The sequence below is a fragment of the Pteropus alecto genome, unplaced genomic scaffold (genome assembly GCF_000325575.1).
Source record: "Pteropus alecto unplaced genomic scaffold, ASM32557v1 scaffold78, whole genome shotgun sequence".
Classification (NCBI taxonomy): domain Eukaryota; kingdom Metazoa; phylum Chordata; class Mammalia; order Chiroptera; family Pteropodidae; genus Pteropus; species Pteropus alecto.
The window spans coordinates 3,549,153-3,571,307 of NW_006443124.1; the positions used below are offsets into that span (position 1 = coordinate 3,549,153).

Consider the following 22,155-nt stretch of genomic DNA (forward strand, 5'->3'; position numbering starts at 1 on the left):
CTGGACTCTCGATTCTGTTCCACTGGTCCGTGTGTCTGTTTTGCTGCCAATACCATGCCATTTTGATTACTGTCGCTTTGTAGTATAATTTGAAGTCGGGCAGAGTGATGCCTCCAGCCTTGTCCTTTTTTCTCAGGATGGCTTTGGCAATTCAGGGTCTTTTGTGCTTCCATACAAATCTGATTTTTTTTGTTCTATTTCTTTAAAAAATGCTGATGGGATTTTGATGAGGATTGCATTAAATCTATATATGCTTTAGGTAATATGGTCATTTTAACTATATTGATTCTTCCAATCCAAGAACACGGAATATCTTTCCATTTCTTTGTATCTTTTTGATTTCTTTTAAAAGGTCTTATAGTTTTCATTATGTAGGTCCTTCATATGTTTTGTTAAATTTATTCCTAGGTATTTTATTCTTTTTGTGGCAATTGCAAAAGGAATTATTTTTTTTCCACTTTTTCTGAGGCTTCATTATTAGAGTATAGGAATGCTATAGATTTTTGAATGTTTATTTTGTATCCAGAGACTTTACTATATTTACTTATTGTTTTTAGTAGTGTTCTTGTGGAGTCTTTAGGGTTTTCTATATAGAGAATCATGTCATCCGCAAATAGTGACAGTTTTACTTCTTCGTTTCCTATTTGGATGCCTTTTATAACTTTCTTTTGCTAATTGTGCAGTTTAAAGGCTAATAACTTCCAGCCGCACTTTTTAGCTCCAATATCTCATCTGCGAACAAAAAAATAAACAATTGTTCAGATTAAAACCTCTAATTCTGGGAATTACTTAATTTCTCAAAATCTCAGTTTTCTTTCCATGAAAATGAGAGTAACAATATTTATGTTGAAGTGCTGCTGTAAGAAATCATAAGATGATATCTAAGAAGTGCTTAATAAGACAGATAAATTAGATTAGAATTAATTAGTTACATACTTTTTGTTTTTAAAATTTCATAACATGGTTTATTTTTATCCTATGTACTTTTACCATTGCCCTCTGTGGCAAATGATACTGGTTTTACATTTTTAGTAGTGATACTCAGCTTCCGTTTGATATGAATTCCAGACTAAAGTTTAATTCAACTTTAAAAATACTAATTAAATAATAACCAAAAAAAAAGACATTTTAGCTGCATACATCTAGATTATTCAGGACAAAACATTCTATATGTATAGAAAATAAATCCCCTCAAAAAAAGAAATGACAGAGAAAACACAAGAAAACAAGAAACCCCAACCAAACCCCAAATCAAGCCTCTAACCAACCAGACAGCAGAAATCTCAGTGCAAACATGGACACTTGTGGCATAGTTTTTTAGGGACCACACAAGATGATTTTCAAAGGCTTTTAACCACCACCAAGACCAAAATAGCCCAATAGCCAGTTAGCCCTCTTTGCCCTGTCTCTTTTTTGTACCCCCACAACTTTCTTCTCTTATCTTGCCACTCAACACTGGAAACCCTGGAGGCATTCAATGTTCTCTACAAGAACTATCCGGGTATGGATCTCCTGCAAGGGTTCTATGCTCTAAAATTATTATTCCTGTTCCTAAAATCAAAACCCTTTAAACAGATATGTTTCCAAAGTATTAACCATAAATCTTAGTTATTCAATTCAGCAAATATTCATAAGCACCTACTAAGTGCAAAGCAAGAATGTGTGTGTCTATGCGGGGGAAGGGAGTGTATAAAATCCAATCCCTGCCCTCAAGATGTTGAAAATTCACTAGGGAGGCCAACCAGGGGATGCAAATAACTGTAATTGCAGGGTAGAATGTAATAACTGCCACAGAGAGCTCCAGCCAATGTGACACAGGAGGAAATAACAAATTCTGGCTTGGTAAGATCAGGACAGGTTCGGGATGGAGGCAACACTGGCCCTCTGAGAAGCCTCTGTCCTTTAATAAATCATATTAATTCTTGTGGCCCCCCCCAACTGGTGGATTATTTTGAGTCCCTTGCCTATTCTGAGCTAACCGCTAGAAGAATATTTAGCATCCTGATGTTTCTTCCCCGAAATGTGCCAGCTCCTCGCTCATTCATGAGGACCATGAAGTTTCTTCCAGTTGGTGAAAAACATTTGATGCTTGTGGCCCTGCACACACCCCGACTCCACCTGCCGAATTCCTGCTCATCCTCAGAAGTCTTGGCTCAATGACATTTCCTCAGAGACATCCCTTGACCACCCCTCAGTCTACTGGGCACTCTCCCCCTCCAGACACCCACTATCTGATTTCAACAGAGAGATACAGGAATTGGCACTATTTCAGATTTTCTTATTCAACTGTTCACTTTTTAAAAACTTACTATCTCTCCCTATAGGAATAAAAATAGTTAATGAAAGCAGGGACTTTGCTTTTTTGTTTGCCTCTGTGTCCTCGGTGCATGATAAATCATGGTATTTAATAAATATTTGTAGAATTAATTAATGAATAATAATAGACTAATTCAACTTCATCTCTTCCCCAGTCTCTTCATCTCTCTGATCTGTTTGTTAGTTTTGGGGGGAGGGATAAATAGCTTTAGAAAATATATAAGATTAATGTCAGATTGATTTAATCAATCGAAAATAGTCATACTTGAGCTCAGTATGGCAATTGGCAAATTAGTATAGTTTCTCAGGCTTTGGTTCATGAGGGGCTTTCTAAGTATGGAGCATGTCTTTTCAGCAAAACCAATATATTGCACAGTGTGGCACAGATCGTCATCCACCTGCTCCTTTCTCTCAACAAATAATTGTTAAGCACATATTATGTACCAGGCCTGTGCAAGACACTGGAGATAAAAAACACAGGCAAGGGCTCTGTCCTAATGGAGCAAAGTCAAGGGAGAGAAACAGTCCAGCAATAGCTCCAGTGAAATACAGAGGGGAAAGGGGCACCCGCCTGGGCCACTGGCCCGGACCTGAAGCAGGTGGACAAGGAGGGTTTGTCTGAGTAAATCTGAGATGCAATCTGAAGGAGAAGTAGGACTATCCTGACGGTTAGTGGGGGGTAGGTGGCAATATTGTTAAAGAGAATCCAGGCCAAGGGAAAAGCAAGTTCAAAGGCCTGGAGGTGAGAGCAAACTTGGCACATTTGTGGAAATTCAAACCTGCCAGGGAACTCTTGGGCCTTCTTCCTCAATACTAAGACCAGGAGAACTCGGAGGCAGTGCATGTAACTGGCTGCGCCTCAGGAAATGGCTGTAATGTAAGCTCCATGGCGGTAGGGCTGTGCAGGCTTTGATCACTGCCATGCTTTTTCATCTGAGAGTAGGACCAAGACCATAGTAGATTCTTAATAACCATTTGTTGAATGAATGAATAAATGAATGAAGTTCCCTGAAGATGACCCCAGTTATCTCTTCTGGTGTCACTAAGCCCCACAGAATCATGAGACCAAGATGTATCTTGTGAGCCAGCTGGTCCCCTCCCTCTCCTCCAGGCTGTCTGACTTGCCCTCAAACCTCCCAGAGATGACACCGTCTTGTAGATATTATAAAGTATAGTTGCATGACTCGAAAATTCAGTTTTAAGGTCAAACACATGCAGCTGAGGGACAGACGATTTGTCCAGTCACCTGATGAGTCAGGGCAGGATGGAGGAGAGCAGAACAACAATCCTAAATGTCCAGCCCGGCAGGTCAGGCAGAGAGGAACTCTGACTCCATAGCATCACTGGTCACCTATTAAGATGCATGGTGCCTCATTTCCAACTCCACTATTAAAAATCAATAAGCCCCACATTCCCAAAGCAGCACTATCTCACCTGGAAATTATATTTCCTGGTATATTTGGTGGTGGGATTTTTAAATACAAGTTTAGCTCATGTCCGGGAACTGCGCACTGACTAAATGTTGCTGTCTCTCTCAGAGAAGGCTACTGGGCCAATGTGTCCAAGATACCCTGTCCAGAAGCTGTGAAGAGTAGACACGACATTTGGCCTATACCCACATCTGTCATTCTATCTCAGGCCCCGCTACCTCTCCACTCAGCAGCCAGACTGACATTTTAAAAATGCAGATCTGACCATGTCACCTGCCCAGCCCGCATTGTTCGATGGTTTTCCACAGTTCTTTAGATACAGACCTACAGGGCTCTGTATGGTCTGGCCCTGCCAGCTGCTCCAGCCACAGCCCCTTCCCCCTATCCATGGTACACGATTTTTAGTTCCCCAAATGAAACATGCTCTTTCTGGACTCAGGACCTTTGCATATGCTCTTCCTATCTTCTTCTCCCCTTTTACTAGGAATATAAATGTCCCTTCCTCCTGGAAGTCTTCCTATTTCCCAGGCTCTGTAGGTCACATTATCTGGCTCCCGTGGTGCACTGGACTTCACTACTATAACACTCGGTTCTCCTTTTATGGTGAGTCCTCCCCATTAGAATGTGAACTTCAAGAGGACCTCATTGAGTCTGTTTTGTTCTCTACTATATGCCTCATTCCTGGCACATAGTAAGTGCTCATTAAATAGGTATCAAGTGAATGAATGAGTACTCATGTATTTGAAGAGCTGAGAAGAACTTGACCGATAAGAGGCAGAAACAAAAACATAACGGAACATCACTGAAACCCTGAACCACATGACCTTCCTCACTCTGGAGGCCTGATTTCATCTTGTTACGAGCTTGTATGTTGTGATTAGACATCGGTTAATACTTTAAAACTAGTTTCCAGCTCAGTTGAGAGAAATTTCGGCCTTTCTACCAGGCGCCACCATAAGCAGCAAAGCAGAGCCCTGGAGCCATTCAAATTAGGTCGAGATGTGTTGGTGTGCCTGCTGGCGGCCTGTGCCTCCTGCTGCAGAGACAGGATGCCCTCCTGTCCTAGCCTTCCCCAGCAGAACAGGGCGAGAAGGACCTGGAGCCTTCACTGATTTCACCTCAACTTCTGTTTTATTTTCTCTGCACCCCCAGTAGGGACAAACAACAATTCAGTAAAGGAAATATGAGTAATGGAAAGAAAGAGGAAAAAATAAACATATCAAAATGGGCAGTGTCCCCTGGGCCACTGCTTTTAAAGAAAACAAAGAGAGTAGATTTGGAGATATTTTGGTGACTTTGCTAAGAGGAGAAAAATAATCAAGCTGGCCTCTCCCTTCTAGGCTGAATTCCTTTCCTCTATCTTAATGTAGAAAAAAAGGTTACCCCAGACCAGGGGTTCTCACATTCTGGTGTGTATCAGAATCCCCCAGGAGGCTCGCCAAGCCTACAGTGCCAGCCCCAACTTAGGCCTAGTGAGACAGAACCCTGGGGGACGGAACCTCACAGGATTCCCACAGAGGTGGGCCTCCGACTTTGAGAAAGAAAGTTCAGGGTGAGAGAGTAGTTTTATGCCCTGTGCCTAGTCATGTAAGGTATAGCTCAAGTAAGGTCTGCTCCTGGGAACTCCAAGGTCAGGTAGAGAGACCTCGTTCAGAGTAAAACTCCACAAACTATAGTTAGGATCTGCAGAACAACAAAGACTGTTGTTGTCACCTTCTGGTGGAAGTAGGGGAGGGAGGAGCGTATAGTCTACTCATCTTTTTCACTTAACTTGACTGTGACTGAGCTGACCCCATAGGCAAGGACCTATGCTGGGTATAGGGGAAAAGTGATGGCAGTGATACTATTAAGCAAGACGATGATGATGGTGGTAGTTATTCACGTTTATTGACACCTTAGTATGTGCTCAGTATTTTATATGCATTATCGCATTTACTCCTCCCAACCACCTTACAAGGTATTATTATGTCCATCCGATGAACAGGAAAACTAAGGCACAGGGAAGTGAAGTAACTTGCCCAAAGCCACCCAGCAAGTAAGTGCAGACCCAGCTGGAGCCCGGGTCTCCCTGACTGCAGGCTCTGGTCTGAACTGTGACAGTACAAGCCCCCACGAAGACACCCAGGCCCTGGCTTCTGATGCTTACCATGAATGGAAAAGGCATAATAAAATCAAAAAATAGGTGTAAATTATATAGATTTATGTACCAGTGAGCAATCCACTGGGGACATCTGATGAGTCTTTTCTTGGTCTGGTTAAGCACTTGGTCGAGACAGTTTGTCACCTGGATCTCAGCAATTGGGAAAGGAAAAGTCTATAACCAAAGCAACCACTTTTCTCCTTCTGGGAAGGGTGGAGTCAGCGCATGTTTCAGAGCAAAGCCAAGCAGCCTGATAGCCCATTCCCTGCGGCATGCAGAGAAAGGTGAGAGGCTTTGTTATTTTGTGAATTCCCCAAATATGAAAGACATTAATAATACCATTTGTGGTGAGCTCATCACATGCTGGATATTGGACTACTTGCTTTACATGTTCTTATCAAATCTGATCTTTACAACAACCCCACGAGCAGGTTCCATTCTGGTGAAGAAACAGACTCAGAGAGGCTCAGCAGTAATTTTGTAAGAGGCCTAGGAATTGCTGGATTAAACAGAATCATCTATGCCTGGAGACTTGTGGAGAAGGTGAGCTTAGAACAGAGGTCAGGAGTGGCTTGTCGGAGCTGAGAGATAAGGGTGGGGCAGCAAAGGAGTAAAGTGGCCGAGTGTCAGACACAAAAGACAGCTCCAAGACTGCCAGTATCTAATGCTGCCTTGGGCATTCTGCTCCCCTGTAGCCCAGACGCACTGGGTCTAGCAAGGACCTGAGCCCACCCGTATAGAAAAGCATGCCTGGGGTTGGTCACATGCCCAGAAATGAATGCAATGAAGTCCCACGAATGGGCCTATGCATCCTCAGGGCAGGTTTAAGCAGAGGGAGCAAGGTTTCTATTTTACAAGGGGACTTCTAAATCAAAGTCAGCAGACCTGAAACTTTCAAATTAATTTCTAGTCAACCTTAAAGAGCAGACATACAAATCAAACGGAAGTACAGATAAGTCAAGAGGTGAAAATGGAACTTAAGCTCATAACACGTACAAACTTGATGAAAATTTTGAGTTAAAACCTTAACAAAATGCATGTCCATTCCCCCCAGCAATTCCATTTCCATAAATCCTCCCTAAGAAATAATGGGATGGTGTCCAAGGACAGCTACAGTAGTTCTGTTTATAATACTGACAAACAGTCCATAACCTAGATGTGCAATGATAGGGGATTAGTTAACACAGTTTTGCATATATTAGCTAACACAGTTTTGCCCATATAATGGAATCCTATTCAGCCATTACAAATAGAGATGTAGATTTATGTCTATTAATGAGGAAAATATCCTAATGTATTGAGTAAAGTCAGGTTATAAATAAGCAGATTATCAAACTATATGTATATATAAACTTTACATATATAAATTTTATTTATATATATAAATTTTACAAAGTAGAAACATATATATGATTCCACTTTGCAAAATGCTTACATCTTTATAAATAGAAATGTTAACAGTAGTTATATCTAGCTGATAGGATTACAGGCAATCTTTAAAAACTTTTTATTGTCAAATAATAAGTTTGTCTTTTCTAATTTTTCTTTCACTCTCTTATATTTAAGGGTTTCTAAGGAGATTGGAATTCTCTGTTTATTTGTTGCACTGATATGACAGTAAAGCAACAGACCCAAAATATTAACCCTCCGTTTCACAAAGAGTGGGGCATGTGCCCCTGTTGATTCAAGAGAAGTTCTGAGTGGTGCCAAGACATCTCACCCCCTTCGAAGTCTCCCTCGATCATTTTGATGATTTAAGGAGAAAGCTCTGGTTTGGTACAGTTATGTGTCCAACTCCCCTAAAAGAATTGCTGAGCAGGCAGGAAGCAGCACCTAAGCAGAAGTCAAGGGCTACTGTTCTTTCATTGTATTTCTCTTTATGACTGCCTTCTACTTACAGGATGTTTTTGAAATTATACTAGGGAGATAAAGCTTCCTTTAAATAAGGAAATTTGGTTTAAGTAAAACTGCTTGTCAATTACTTAAATAAATTTTAAAAGCAAGGAATTTGGTAAGGGGAATGATGATCAAAATGATGAAGGCAGCACATCTGTACTAAAGTCTGAGGCAAGTGGCATGAACCTCTGGTGAGAGTGAAACTACCCCTCGTGGAACATCAGTGTGCACGAGGATACCCCCGAGCCTTGATTTCTGTCTATCTCATCATTTTAATACAAAACAATAATACAGAAATCATAAATGCGTAATCTGTTCAGGTGATGACCCCAGGCAGTGCGGGGACAATCTCAGAACAAGAGTCCAAGCACATCCAGATAAGTCCTGCTGGGAGGATGACTGAAGAGGGAGGCGCCTAAGAGCAGATAAAATTTCTTTGCGACATTTGCCCAGAGGAAAGAGGCCCTTCCACAGGAAAAAGGTCAAGTCTGGTCTATTTTTGCAAGTGCATTTCAAGTGGTTAGTGGACTTATTTCCTGTGGTTCCCAAGAATTCTGCAGCAGGCTCTCAGGAGGATGTTGGTGATAGGGAGCAGGGACTTGATGAGTGAGAATCAATAATTATCTCTATATTTGCTTCACTTTTTTCTATAAAAATAATCTAAGGGAAAAACACTTGCTTTAGAAGAGCAAAGTTCATTATGACAGAGAGCAGAATGGGACATGAAAATAAGTCCCTTAGTGTGTGACAGAGACCTTAGGTCACAATTTTACAAGCTGAAGACTGATTTATTCACTCCTTTCCTTCCTTCTCTCATTCACTCAACAGATATGTGGGCAGCTCCTCTGTGCCAGACATCATTTAGGGGCTAGGAGAAGATGGTGACTAAAATAGTTGCTGTCCTCCATTAGCTTACAGTTCAGTGAAGAAGAAAGACATCAAACAAGTAAACACAAGGATGAATTTGTAATTAATGACAAATGACAGGAAGTGTTGAAAAGGAAAAGAACAGGAGGCAACGAAAGAGAATAATGAATATAGAGTGGTGACAGAACTGAGATCAGTATGTCAGGGAAGAACTACGAGGAGGTGAGGCTCCCGCTGCCGTCTGGACGGTAAGCAGGAGGGAGCCCGTAGAAAGTGTTGGGGAAGGGCGTCGCTGGGAAGTGAACGGTTTGTGTGAAGGCAGTCATGTGGACAGAACCACAGTGGGCCGAGGATCCAAGAGAAGACAGGAGTGTCCGGAATGCAGTGGGCAAAGGAGGGAGTGACAGGAGCTAAGGCCAGGCCATATGGGGTCTTACAGGCCACGGTAAAGGTTTATGGACGTGAAAAGCCACAGAAGGTTTTAAGCAAGGGAGTGACCAATCTAGGTTTAAAAAAAATCCCTCTGGCTTTGTGTATAGAAATGATTGGAGAGGGGTGATGGTCAAGAACAAAGAGGTGGCATTTCAGGAGTTAAGACAGGAGCTGATGGCGGACTGCACTGAGTATTAAAGTAGATGATAAGGACATAAATTCGATAACTCTTAACTAGAGTAAAGGGCTTAATGATGAGAGGTTAGAGAAGCAGACTAGTTAAAAGGGCTGGGGTTAAAGTGAGATGACGGAGGCACTTGTCTGGGGCACAAAATTTACTCAGAAATTAAGATAAAGAATATTTTGTGCAATGTTTTTTAAATATCAAATCTAATTCAAAAAATTCATGATGAACAAAATATCGAATTTCTCAAAAGACAGGATCAGTAAAGGCTAGACCAATCCATACAAGGAGCATGAGGCAAAAGGAAAAAATCAGTCATATTGATCCTGTGTTTATTTGAAATTTTTATATTTTGTTCATTTTCTTACTCTTGTCCTGGCAAGCTGAACTTCCCCTTCCTCATCTGTAAAACAAAGGGGCCACCAAATAACCCTCTGCTATGAAAACAGAAATTATGGAAAGAAAGTTGCTGACCTAAATCATCGCAAGTCTTCTGGTGGTTTAGATGGTAGCCTTTCTCCTTATTCTGGAGACCCACAGACAGAAGGTGCATAATAGTTGCTCCAAAAGTATTTCTGATGATAATGTTAATGATCAGCATCTATCAGGCTCTTAATACACCGGTACTTTTTCCAAAAACTGTTAAATATAACTATCTCATTGAATCCTCACAACAACTCTGTGATGGTAAATATTACCCCTAGTTACCATGCCTGACATATGCTTGATTAGCATGTAGTAAATATGGGAAGAAAGAAAGGATGGATCAATAGAAGGGGAAATGAGAGGGAAAAAAGTGGCAGGCTTCACACTATTCCTGAGAAGTCCCACATGGATAACTGGTGATTCCAACTCCCTTCCGTGGTAGGCACTAATCTCAGACAAACACTACTCGCCACACTTAAAAGGATCAGCAAAGAAAATAACCTTAAATATCTTTTTTGTAAGTTAGGTTTTTAAAAAACTGAACATCTTTTTTGAGAACAGACTTCCTTAATTCATTCATGCCCACTTATTGAGCAATTACTATGTGCCAGGCACAGATCTAGGTGGTGACATATAATGTAAGCAAAACAAACCTGATCCGGGTCTTCATGAGGCTTACACATGCGCGTGCCTGAGTGTGTGTGTGGTGTGTTGGAGTGAGACAGTAACAGGTAAACAAACACATACATGAAGTCATAAATTATCCTAAGTGTTATACAAGAAACACATTTGGGTTGGAGAGAGAGGACAGGGAAGGGATAAGAGCTACTCTAGATAGGGCGGGTCCAACATAATTAAACTCAAGGAGGCTCATAATAGTCATGCTGCTGAAAATGCTGTGCTAAGAAGAATTTTCGAAATTCAGATCAGTCCAACTCCCTATAGAGTGTGAAATTTTACAACTTAATGGCTTACTCCTATGGAGGATAATTTTGAAAAACAACACCCATTCATTTTATTATTTTATTTATGAATGAATGGACATATAGAAAAGTTATTCACACCATTGGGGCTGTCTGCCCCATCCCATGGGCCTATCTAAATGTCTAGATTTATCAAATTCCAGAGGATCCCCTAGAACTTGACAATGCCAAAGAAGATCTTTGAAAGTTGAGAGGAATTATGTGCGAAAACGTGGCAATAAGGAGAAGTAAAGAGAAGTCACTTTGACAACTCTCTCTGCTTCTTGTTGCCTAATCTGCTTTCAAAGGCCAATAATGTAGAAATTCTCCATTTTTCAAACAACCTCATCCAACATAGTGGTGCTTTGATCTCTAAAACATGAGAGAGGAGCGGTAGACAGTGGAGGATATAAATGGCTTTGAAAGGTCAGCAAGAAAAAAGAAATAAACAAGGAGGGAATTCGTGAGGAGTCAAAGGGATAAAAGTACACCACGCTTTGAGCTACCTGTCAAAATGAAAGAAAACGCCTGTGAGAGGCCATGTTTGACGGATGAGTACACTGTCATGGTTATCAGTACCTACCTACCTATCCTCGTGATTTTTTCTGATAAATGGCAACTTGACTGCAATGTGCACTGTCCTGGAGACGCTAAATACCAGGAGTAGATTTATTTCTTGTTTATCTTCTTGGATACAAGATTTCAACTCATTTCCAAGCTCTTTCATCCCTTGTCAAACACCAGTCATTTCCCGGGGCCTTCAGCGATGTTCTCTTGCTCCATCTCCTTCCCACAAAACCCACCTGATTCCTGCCAACAGCTGGGTTGTGTGCGGACCTGTGTGTGGAACACCAGTGACATAGTCACAGGACCATGTGAGCCACCGGGCATGCTGAAACAGGGCAAATAGTACGAATGGGAGAATGGGCCCTTTTGGACTTTTCATGTGGGATCAAAGAGAGTTGGCAAGTGAAAGGAAGCTCTAAAAATAGCCAAAGTCCTTAAAAAGAAATAATGCAAAAGGAAACAAGGTTTATACTGTTCTAATAATGTAAGCCCTGTAAAAACTAGTCACTGGAAGGCTGGCACTGGGGCAGGTGATTATTTTCTTCCTGCCCTTTGGCTGCGACACCCACTGGGTCCCTTTGCAAATCCTGGGCCCTGCTACCCCGCCTGCTTCCTACATGGTGCTGGATGCCTTTGCAGGAATGTAACTCTTGGGGCATAGCTGGGGCCTCTGTGGCCCACTTTCAAGATCCAGAACAGACTTGGACATGTGAAACGAGCTCCGTGGGGCTTACATTCCTTCCTCGTGTCCAAGCCTCTTAAAACGTAAAGCCACACGCTGGGATTGTTACCTGTTCTTCCAGAGATGCCTGGATGTCATCTGTCTGGCAGAAATGTGAGTTTTGTCCTTTTTATGTTTTAATGTTTTAATGTTTTGAGTGAGCATGGGGCCCTCGGACATGAAGCTTCCCAACAGAGAAGCAGCACAGTAACCTGATGTCTGGGACTGAGGACTTTATTCTTGGCTAAAACACAGATTTGCTTTGATAAGTCATTCAGCCTGTTTGCATCACAGTTCTCTCAGCTAGAGAAAAAGGGAAAGTGTTTGTCTATCTCGTATAATAGAAAGGACAGCAAATACAAAATGATTATAAGGTATTTTATGCAGTGTCTACACAACAGGTACCCAGAGATGCTTGTTTACTCACATAAAATGCTTTGTAAAACCCAAGTGCTAGAAAAATGTAAATAATCAACACACAAGAACAGAGGCTCTTATTAACAACAATACCTTCTATTTCCTAGACACTCACCATATGCGAGTCCTTTCCCAGGCCTTGCACTGTTCCTTCCTCATGGCACCCTGATGAGATCAGAACTCTTAACAGCTTCATTTCACAGATGAGGCAGCTGAGAGCCAGAAAGGTTAAATGATTTGTGTGGTCACACAAGTAGTTAATGAAATGACATAAACCAAAACGCAAGTCTATGACTCTGAGGTTGTGAAAAAGGGATGTGAAAAAACATCCCTTTTTCATGGTGCTTCCAACCTAGTCTGAAGTAGGACCGTTCACTCAGTTTCCCCAGTGGTCTCTGACCTGGCCCCAGCTTTTTCATAAGCAATGGCAAATGACTCTACTGTCACAAAGGCCAAGACAGACTCGCATGATGCTGGGTCATTTTGGGGAAGCATTGGATTGACAATCAGGAAAGCGCTGGTAGTGGTCATGTATGGCTGTGGAAGACGACAATGCTATGTCAGGGGAGGAGCTTGCAAAGACTCCATTCAGTGCAAACAAGTATCTCCTTTAGAATACTGTCAACAGGGCTACACCAGTCGTAGAGGCTGATGGGATAAAAGGAATAGAGATGCTGATGGGATAAAAAGAACAGAGATGCTAAGGCTCACTCAGTCTTTTTTCTCACATTTCTTTGGCAATTAAAATCATTGACAATTAAAGTCAGAAAATCTTCCCTTCAGATCTTGGCTCTAATATTTATTTAGCTGTGTGACCTTAGACAAATTATTTAAACTCTCTGAGCCTCAGTGTCCTTAGCTATAAAAAAAAAAAAAAAGCAATGCCTTTATCAGGGCAGTTTATCAGGGCAGATTCCCTGTCCTGTTAAGTAAACTTTGAGACATTGAACCAGCTAAGGTAGATGATTGCCTAGAAAATATTATTCTATTCATTTACCTTCCAGCTTACAAAAATGAAGGAAGGGGTGGGGGGGAAGCAATGCCTAACACAATTTCTTTGCAGATTAACTAAAATGATGTATGTAAAGCACTTAAGACTGTACCTAGTACATAATAAATGTTCACAAAAAGGTCATTATTTTATTATTTATGGACGTATTTTATTATTTATGGGCATATCCAGAGCAGGCTTTTGAAAAACATCTAGTAGGACAAGCCCTCGGCATTTCCAAAGAGATAGCAAACACAGACTTCAAAATATTAAGGTTAAAGATTAAAGCCAAATTTTCTGGATCAGAAAAGAAGGGGGGAAAAACCCAGCAAACATCATCCTCCAATGAGCTGGACGGTCTGCTGACTTCAAGAAAGAAATGTCTCTGCTGGGCTGGTTCTAGAGATTATAACTTGCACAACAGATTCAAAAAGTTTTTGAAGATACATCAGTAAGAGAAGATTAGTGAGCGGGTAAGGGCTGCCAGAGCTCCTGCAGAATCACTTTGCATTTGGCTCAAAGCCCCAGGGCTTTAAAGCAGCAGTCTGCAGGAAAGATATTTCCATTTAAGATGTGTGTAGGTATTCAGGATTGCGGAGGGCCTGCAGGATGCTCTGGACTGGAATGTAGCATTAAAGTTTACACAGAACAGAGCACATCACTGCACCAGGGGTTATGCCATTCTTCCTCTCAGAATGGAAGCTGTTTTCTCCAAGCACTTAAAAGAATTCCTGACCCCCAACTGAACAATGCTCTAGGGGGTTGGGGGGAGCATTTTGTGAGTAGAGAAGCCAGATTGCAGAGGATTAAAGATCCAGAATCAAGGGAAGAAATAAAGGATATTGGAGGAGATCCTTGGGGATGTATGTCTGCTCATATTTTCTACTCTTCATTAAAGAGTGTGAGAGCTCAGGCTGGGATTGAGCTATTGGGTGATCCAGCTGGATTATAACCACCGCTACTTCCTGCCCCTCTTATCAAGCATGGCTTGATGGGTCTTATGTGACCACAGTGTAAGTTTCTTAAAGGCAGACACTGTGATTTCTACTACAAGTCCAGAATCCCTTATATGAAAAGATTTGAGGCTCAATATGTTTCAGAATCCAGAATTTGGGGAATTTATAGAAAGGCAGTGTTGTAAATATATTGTATATTATGCAAAACTCCAGTGGGACCTGGGGCAGTACTCTATAATCAAACACGTTACTAATTCTGAACTGATTATATAAACATTAACACAAAGTAGGATAAACAAAGACTTTAGTCTCAGGAAAAGTTTGGGTCAGGTTTTGCCACAATTTGGATTATGAAAGAACATCTAGTGCTCAGAGTCTTTTGCATTTTAGAATCATGGATTAAGGATTCTAGACTTTCTTTCCCCTTTCCTTTTATTTTTCTTTCTTTCCTTTTTTTAAATTACCAGGACATCTGCAGGATTCTACTCATGACAGAGGCTAAATAGAAGCTGTTGGCATTCTAGAGTATGAATCTTGATCTTCTGGGAGCCACAGGACAGTTTATTCTTAGTGACTTCGGGATTCTTTAGAATTAGAAGGATTCTAAATTAAAGAACAGTAGAGAAAAACTATTGAACCCTAGGTTCTCTGTCATCCTGGACAGTAACACACACAAACCCATGAACTATACTGAGAACTGGTCACTAGTATATCATAGTCAGCACCCAAGGAAATGAGAAAAGAGCATCAGTGAAAATGAAAAATTCTAACCTGTATTTAAAAAATGACATTTTTCAAATATTGGTAAATATTACTACATATTAAAAATCAAGTTTGTTCAATCCCAAATCAATAGCACAGATGACTTGCAAAACTAAACAATAAGATACATAGAGGATGATAACCAAGCTAACATCTATGAATGCTTGCAAGTTTTTAGGTGCTGGGCTCAGTACTTTATATACATTATCATTTAACACTTATCACAACTCTGTGCAGTAGCTACTGTTATGGAACCCAATTCTGCAGATGCAGAAATGGAGGCACTGTGAAACTGAGTAATTTACTAATGGGTATCCAGCTGGGACTCATACTCAAGTTTAAAAGCATGCTAGTCAACCAACTATCAGAGAGAAAGGGAGAAAGGAAGGAAGGAAGGAAGGAAGGAAGAGCCAACTATGAGAGAAAGGGAGAAAGGAAGGAAGGAAGGAAGGAAGGAAGGAAGGAAGGAAGGAAGGAAGGAAGGAAAGAAGGCAGAGAAAGAGGAAAGGAAGAATATTGGAGGATAAAGGAAGAATAAATAGAGAAAAAAGCCCTGATTTATAGCACTTGCCAATTTCTGTAGTGTAAATACTCTCACTGATCTCAAGCTACTAATGTTTAAACAACTGGCTCAAAAAATTCTCAATATTTAAAAACTGGCTTTTACAAACTTGTAGGAGCCATATCCTGCACACCACTGTCAAGGTTATCCCATGGCCACATCCAGTTCACTGCCAGTGTTGGAAGATGAGATTTCTGCTCCCAGGACGGAACTGGCTCAGGAGCAGCACGCCAAGATGCTAGCCCAGGCCAGTCAGCCATGGCTACTTTCCTACCTCAGACCTGGTACAGATCACCAAGGGTGGAGCAGGGGAAAAAGAGAAAGAACACACTGTCTCCCTTTCTCAGACAAACTTTTCTTCACCAGAGGGTGTGAAGTGGGTCCTCGCCAACCTGACACTCCCTGGCAGAAATAACAAACTCTGGAATTTTTTTCCAGACCCCACAAACTTTCTCTTCGTCAGATAGGGAGGACAGACTTGAGACCAAAGGGTCTCACACCTTCCTTTAGATCCTTAATTTCCATAATATTTCTTTTGAAGAAGTAAGGAAGTATCTTCTACAAGTTGGGAATCAGGTTTGGGCCTGCTTTTAACCAAGGGTAGGAGATTCTAGACTAATTTTAACCCAATTAAAATACATATAGGTTCTTGGCTTAGCTTCTCTGTTAATACCTGAGGATTAGGTCTCTTGATAACACGTTTCCACCAGAGGATTCTGAGGAGGGACTGGCCTGGTATTTAATTAATGAATACCCACAGGGCACTGATTATGTGCGGGCATTTGCCAAGTGCCAGGTCTAGAAAGAAAAGACATAGTTTCTGTTCCAGAGTCTCAGAGACTAATGAAGGAGACGGTCCAGTAAACATAGTTAAATTATATTCATTCACTCATTCAACAAATATTTATCAAGTGCTTATTAGGTGCCAGGCATTTTGCCAGACACTGGAATACCATGGTGAGCAAGGCAGATTGGTTTGTACTATCACGAAGCTGACAGTCCAGTCGTGAAGAGAGACGTTAATCAAATAATCGCAAAAATGAATGTGTAATTAAAAACTGGAGTAAGAGTTCTGAGGAAATGTTAAATGGTCCTGTGAGAACGAGAGGAATCTGACCCACTTAAGGGAAATCAGGAAAGGTTTCCTTGAGGACTTGACAATTAACTCAGACTTGAAGATAAGTAGGAGTTAACCAGGTGATGGGGGTAGAGAAAGGATGAAGGGGAATAGTGCTCCAGAGAGAGGGAACAGTAGTGAAGGTGGGCAGGGTGAGGGGCGGGGAAGCAGTGGTGTCAAGGGAATGAAAGGCCAGTTTGGAGAGAGCGTGTGGTAGGAGCTCAGGCAGGAGAGGAAGCCAGGGCTGGCCCTCGCAGAGCCCTGCAGGCCTTGCGGGGTCTTTACTCCTTCTCCCAGAGCAATGGGAAACCACTCGAGGCTTTAAATAGGGCGTACGCACAGCAACTACATCCAGTGTTGCAATAGAGTAAAGACAGTGCCGCCATGGGAGCATCAGGGAATCAACTAATCTAAACTGGTTAGCGTGGTGTGGGGGAAGAGTAGGGAGGTTAGTGCTGGGGGATGCGTCTAAACTGGCTTTCTGGGGGAAGAAAATATCTGAGATGAATTTTCAAAGGGTGAGTATAACAGGCTACGGTTAAAGGGTGGAGGAAGGGAGAGAGGAAGAATGTTGCCGCTGGGCAAGTGAGAGCGTGGGGGAACTGACCACAAGAAGGACCGGCCAATAAGAGAAAGGATGACAGGGTTGGGCAGGGGCCAGATGATGAAAGCCTCGCAGGTCATGGCGGAGTCTGGGTTTCATTTATCCTGACGGCAGCAGGGAACCCACTGACACAGTCAGAAAGAGAGCGATGCTCAGATTCACGTATCAGAAAGGTCACTAGCAGCAGGGTCAAAAGTAGATTAAAAAGAGCAGTGCTAGAGAAGAGAGACCACTGTTGCCTGCCTCAGCAGCCCAGGTGAGCGAAGGTGTTGCATCTGCACTAAAGCAGCCACAGCGAAAATGGAGAAGAGAGGATGGTTTTAGTTGTACATTAAAAAGGTGCAACTGAAAGGGCTTTGTCGCTAGTGGGATAGATGGGATTGATTTCTACTCTACCCAAGGAATAGTCTGAACAAAATCAATTCTACTATTTATGTGAAGTCTTGCCTTATGACCTGAAACAGGGTCAACTTTTATAAATGCTCCAGATGTCAAGAAGAATGGTGTTCATTAGCTGTTGGGTGCAGTGTTCTTTTATATGTTCATTAAATTAAGCCGATTAATTGTGTATTTCAATCTTCTGTATCCTTAATACTTTTTGTCTGTTTGCTCTATCATTTATGACAGAAATGTATTAAAATTTCCCACCATCACTGTGGATTTGTCAACTTCTCCTTATATATGTCAATTTTTGTTTTATATATTTTGAGACTATGTCATGAAGTATTATACAAATTTAGAATTTTTATACCTTTCTGTTGAATTGTTCCGTGTATCATTATGCAGTAATCTCTTTTATCTTTGATCATTCTTTTTGCCTTCAATCTACTTTATATATTAATATAGCCATACTAACTTTTAATTTTTGTTAATATTTGATATCTATTTTTAATTTTTGTTAATATTTGATATCTATTTTTTGTCCTTTTGCTTTAAACCTATGTCCTTATGTTTTAAAAGTGTATCTTATAATCAGAGTGTAGAACAATTTTTTTAAAATCCAGTAGCTAGTAAATTTAGCCCATTTACATTTATTGTGCTTATAAATATATTTGGATTTCTTTCTGCCACCTAATTTTGAGCAATTTCTTTGATTTTATATATTTTCTCTTTTTTTCTGGATTCTTTTGGGTAAATAGTTGTATTTATTTCACCTTATTTCCCTTATCCAACCACTTGCTGGCTGGAATTAATGCATTCTCTCTTTCTTTCAGTAGTCGCCCCTAATATTTAACATGGATTTTGACTTAACAAGATCTAGGTTAATTAATATCTCTAAGGAAGAGTTATGCTTTGGGGTGATACCATTCAAAGGGACAGGGAGCAAGGACTTAGGGCACATTTGGAACCAAAGGTGAGGCCTGTTTTACATTTGCTTGATTTGAGGACACATATCTAATTATCACCTTAATGGATGCTTATACATCTACCTTTGGTGGCTTTACACTTTGCAAAATATCTTCCTTCATAGGTATTCTACATTGCATAAGCAGTGACAGGGGTTAAAAACAAACAAACAAACAAAAATAAACACAGTGTTTGCCTTCCCTTGATTCTTGAAACTTCAAAATTTCTAAGTTTGTGTAATATTTAATGACATAGCCTCAAAATATATAAAACAAAAATTGACATATGGAAGAAGTTGACAAACCCACAACGATGGTTCAAGATTCTTAAGTCTTCCCTTCTAGCTTAGTCTCCAGGGCCAAAGTGAGCACAAATGTCTCCTACATATAACAGGCTTCACAAATGTCACTTCAATACCTGTGGATAAGCTGAGAATTGAGTCCCAAACCGTGACCTGGATTCTTTCATACATAACCATTACTTACCTCTGCCTCCTTCATTTCTCTGCTACCTTGGTGGCTTAAATGATAAGAGGGAAGGGGCTGATCTCTGCCAAATGTGAGAGAGAATAAAAAATTCTATTTTCATACCTATTGAAAAATTATTTTAAATTAAGCATTCAATCGCAGCTGACCACACCAGACTTTGACTAGTTCTACATAACCAGTTATTCATGTCGCCCACAGGTCAGGTTACGTTTTTATTCTTTCCAAGTGCTATTATGAATATTGTGTCCACTCACCTCTCCAGACAACTCTGAGGTAGGCAGGGTGGGGGCTATTAGAGGAAACATCTTGGAGGGAGTAAATGACTCGCCTGGGTTCCCAGAGCCAATCTGTACATAGTGGGGGCTGTAGAGTGTTGCTCATTATGCCACATTGAAAGTGACTGTTATATTCCTGGGTAAACGTGTACACTTAACATCCCGTTCATGTGTCAGAGTTCACATTCTCTTCCAGAAGCTACAGCTGACAAAATATGTCAGCCTTGACAAGGATGTTCCAAAAGGTTTGCTGTTCCCTTCACTTCGGTGTCACTGATAAGTCAGGAAAATCTTCAGGTTTTCCCCAAACCTCAAAAGGCTGGGCTTAGCACACAACGATGACATGGAGTCCATTGGTCTTGATCTTTTCCATCTCCAACACACATGCACACGCACACACACACACCCTCCGGATAGCCGACAAAAAGATAATAGTAACCAGAAGCAGAGCTTATAAATTTCCATTATGCTTAATGTCTGATTACACATAGTTAAGGAATTCATTCATTAGAGTAATTCGTGTAAGTCCCCAAGGGCCTGCTAAGGCCGCTGCCTAAGTTTTATCAGGTCATAGGCTTCCTTTATTCTCATCCTTTAACAAATACTGGATTGGCAAGGAACTTTGGACCAACCTCTGCTTAAAATATCAGTAAATTATAATAAAGCAAAATTGGGGGGCTTTCATGCTTTGGGGGTTTCCTTCAGCAGAAAAAAAAAGGACTTTATTTTTTAAGCTTTATTTGATTCATAAATGCTGCTTCCAGAGTCTATCAACTTCACATCGACTCGAGACTTATTTTCGGGAGTCAGCATGTCCCCTAGGTCCCCTTCAGGTTTCCAAGTGTGGATCTGCACTGAAGGATGAGAACCACTGGAAGTCAGTACGTTCACCCTATCAGTGATGCTCTTCCTGAGTGGGGCGGGGGAGCAGGCAGAGAGCAGAGGTGGCCCTGTAAGCAGGAGGGAGGGTGTGCCTGCTGGCCTCTCGCAGAGGCTGTTTACTTGGGGAGAGCTCTGCAGTGACAAAGTCCAGCCTGCATGGCTTATCCGCACAGGTGACTGTGCACATTAGTACAATCCTAGGCCAGAGCTGGTGCCTCCAACTTCGGCCGGCCTTCTGGTGCATCTCTTCCCTTGTGTCCCAATGGGATGGAAGCAAGAATGCAAATGGATAGAGCCAAATCCATACCTAACACTTAGAAAACGTCTTAATGGAGACTCTCCACCTGTGCTGGATCTAGAAGGTAGGCTGTCCTTAACATGCACAATCAGGGGCGCAGGGGGACCTCCATTTGAGAAAACCCAGAGACAATGATAAACGAAATTCTCCCCAACTAAGACTGATGATACAAATGGATAGTTATGCAGTTAAATGGCCACTACCGGTGTATAATTATTAACTCCTGAACTAAAAAATTAAGTACATAACTTAGTAAGTGCCTGCAAAAAAAATCGTTAAAACAAAAAATATTATCTCTTAAGTTGTATCTTAAGGAAGGGGGATCTAGTCATTGTTGTATGCTAATGGACAGGCGACGGGTGAAGAGGTCCATGGTTGGAGAATTAAATTGCTTTATATCTGAAGGGATCCAGAAACGAGTGGGGTGAGAGGTGGAATGGGGGGCTGGGTGGAAAAAGGGCTGAGTAGAGAGACAGAATGAGAGAAAAACAGAGGCGGGCACAAAGACTTACAGGCTTGTGGATGAACTGAGAAGGGTTTGGAAGAAGGAGTGAGGGTTCTGGGAAGGAAATGCAATGTGCTGTGCAAGGTAAACTCTGTAGCCTTCCCTGAGAAATAGATGTAAATAAAATTAATTTTCTATCTGTTATGTCACGTGAGAAGAGCTAGACAGAGTTTTACCATACGAGAAAGGGGTGTTTGAGATGGTCTGACTTTAAATATATTTTACACGGTGTATGCAATATTCTCTTTGAGGGTCCGCGGAGGGACTTCAAACTATAGCAAAATCTGGGGACAGTGACTGGCCTGTGTGGCTGTAGACTAGAGAAATATACCAGAAACATTAAAATGCCTAGAGGCTTCCAACATGAACCCTAATCCCAAAGTCACCAGGACAAATTATCCAAACTGTCACCTTCATTTGTGGTGGAATTAATGTCTATGGAGCAGCTACATCAGGCTGCTCCAGGGATGGGTGGGTGGGTGGATGGTTGGTGTGGCGAGGCAGGAGGCTGGCTGGCCTTCACCGACATTCGCAGGGCTCCTTAACACCTGGTGACGTGCATTCTCCAGGGAGATGAGGAGATGCCTGCAGTCCCACTACCACGTAGGCACGGGGGCAAAAGCTGAGGCTGGTGGTGGTAATAGCCAATGCGTGGGTCACAAATGACTAACTTAATGAATGACGAGCTCACGGAGGCAGATGCATGTGCTATGCAATGGGTTAAAACTCCACTTCTGATAATCGAATACTCCCCCTTATCTGTGGGGGATGTGTTCCAAGACCCCCAGTGGACGTCTAAAACCCCCGATAGCACTGAACCCTATATATACTATGTTTTGCCTATACGTACATACCTGTGATAAAGTTGAATTTATAAATTAGGCACAGTAAGAGATTAACAATAACTAATAATAAAATAAAACAATTATAATAATATACTGTAATAAAAGTTCTGTGAATGGCTTTGGATCTATTATTAAGTAAAACAAGAGTTCCTTGAAGACAAGCAC

General features: G+C 41.4%; 1 protein-coding gene and 1 non-coding gene across 4 annotated transcripts in view; both read left to right on the top strand.

Annotated features, from left to right (window-relative positions):
• FGF1 (fibroblast growth factor 1) overlaps nt 1–22,155 on the top strand; it is an 83,289-nt gene that overhangs the window by 38,359 nt on the left and 22,775 nt on the right. The gene's annotated exons all lie outside the window — the stretch shown is intronic.
• On the top strand, nt 13,247–13,371 carry LOC112472073. Its single transcript, XR_003043514.1, has one exon. It is a non-coding gene; the product is annotated as a small nucleolar RNA SNORA36 family (small nucleolar RNA).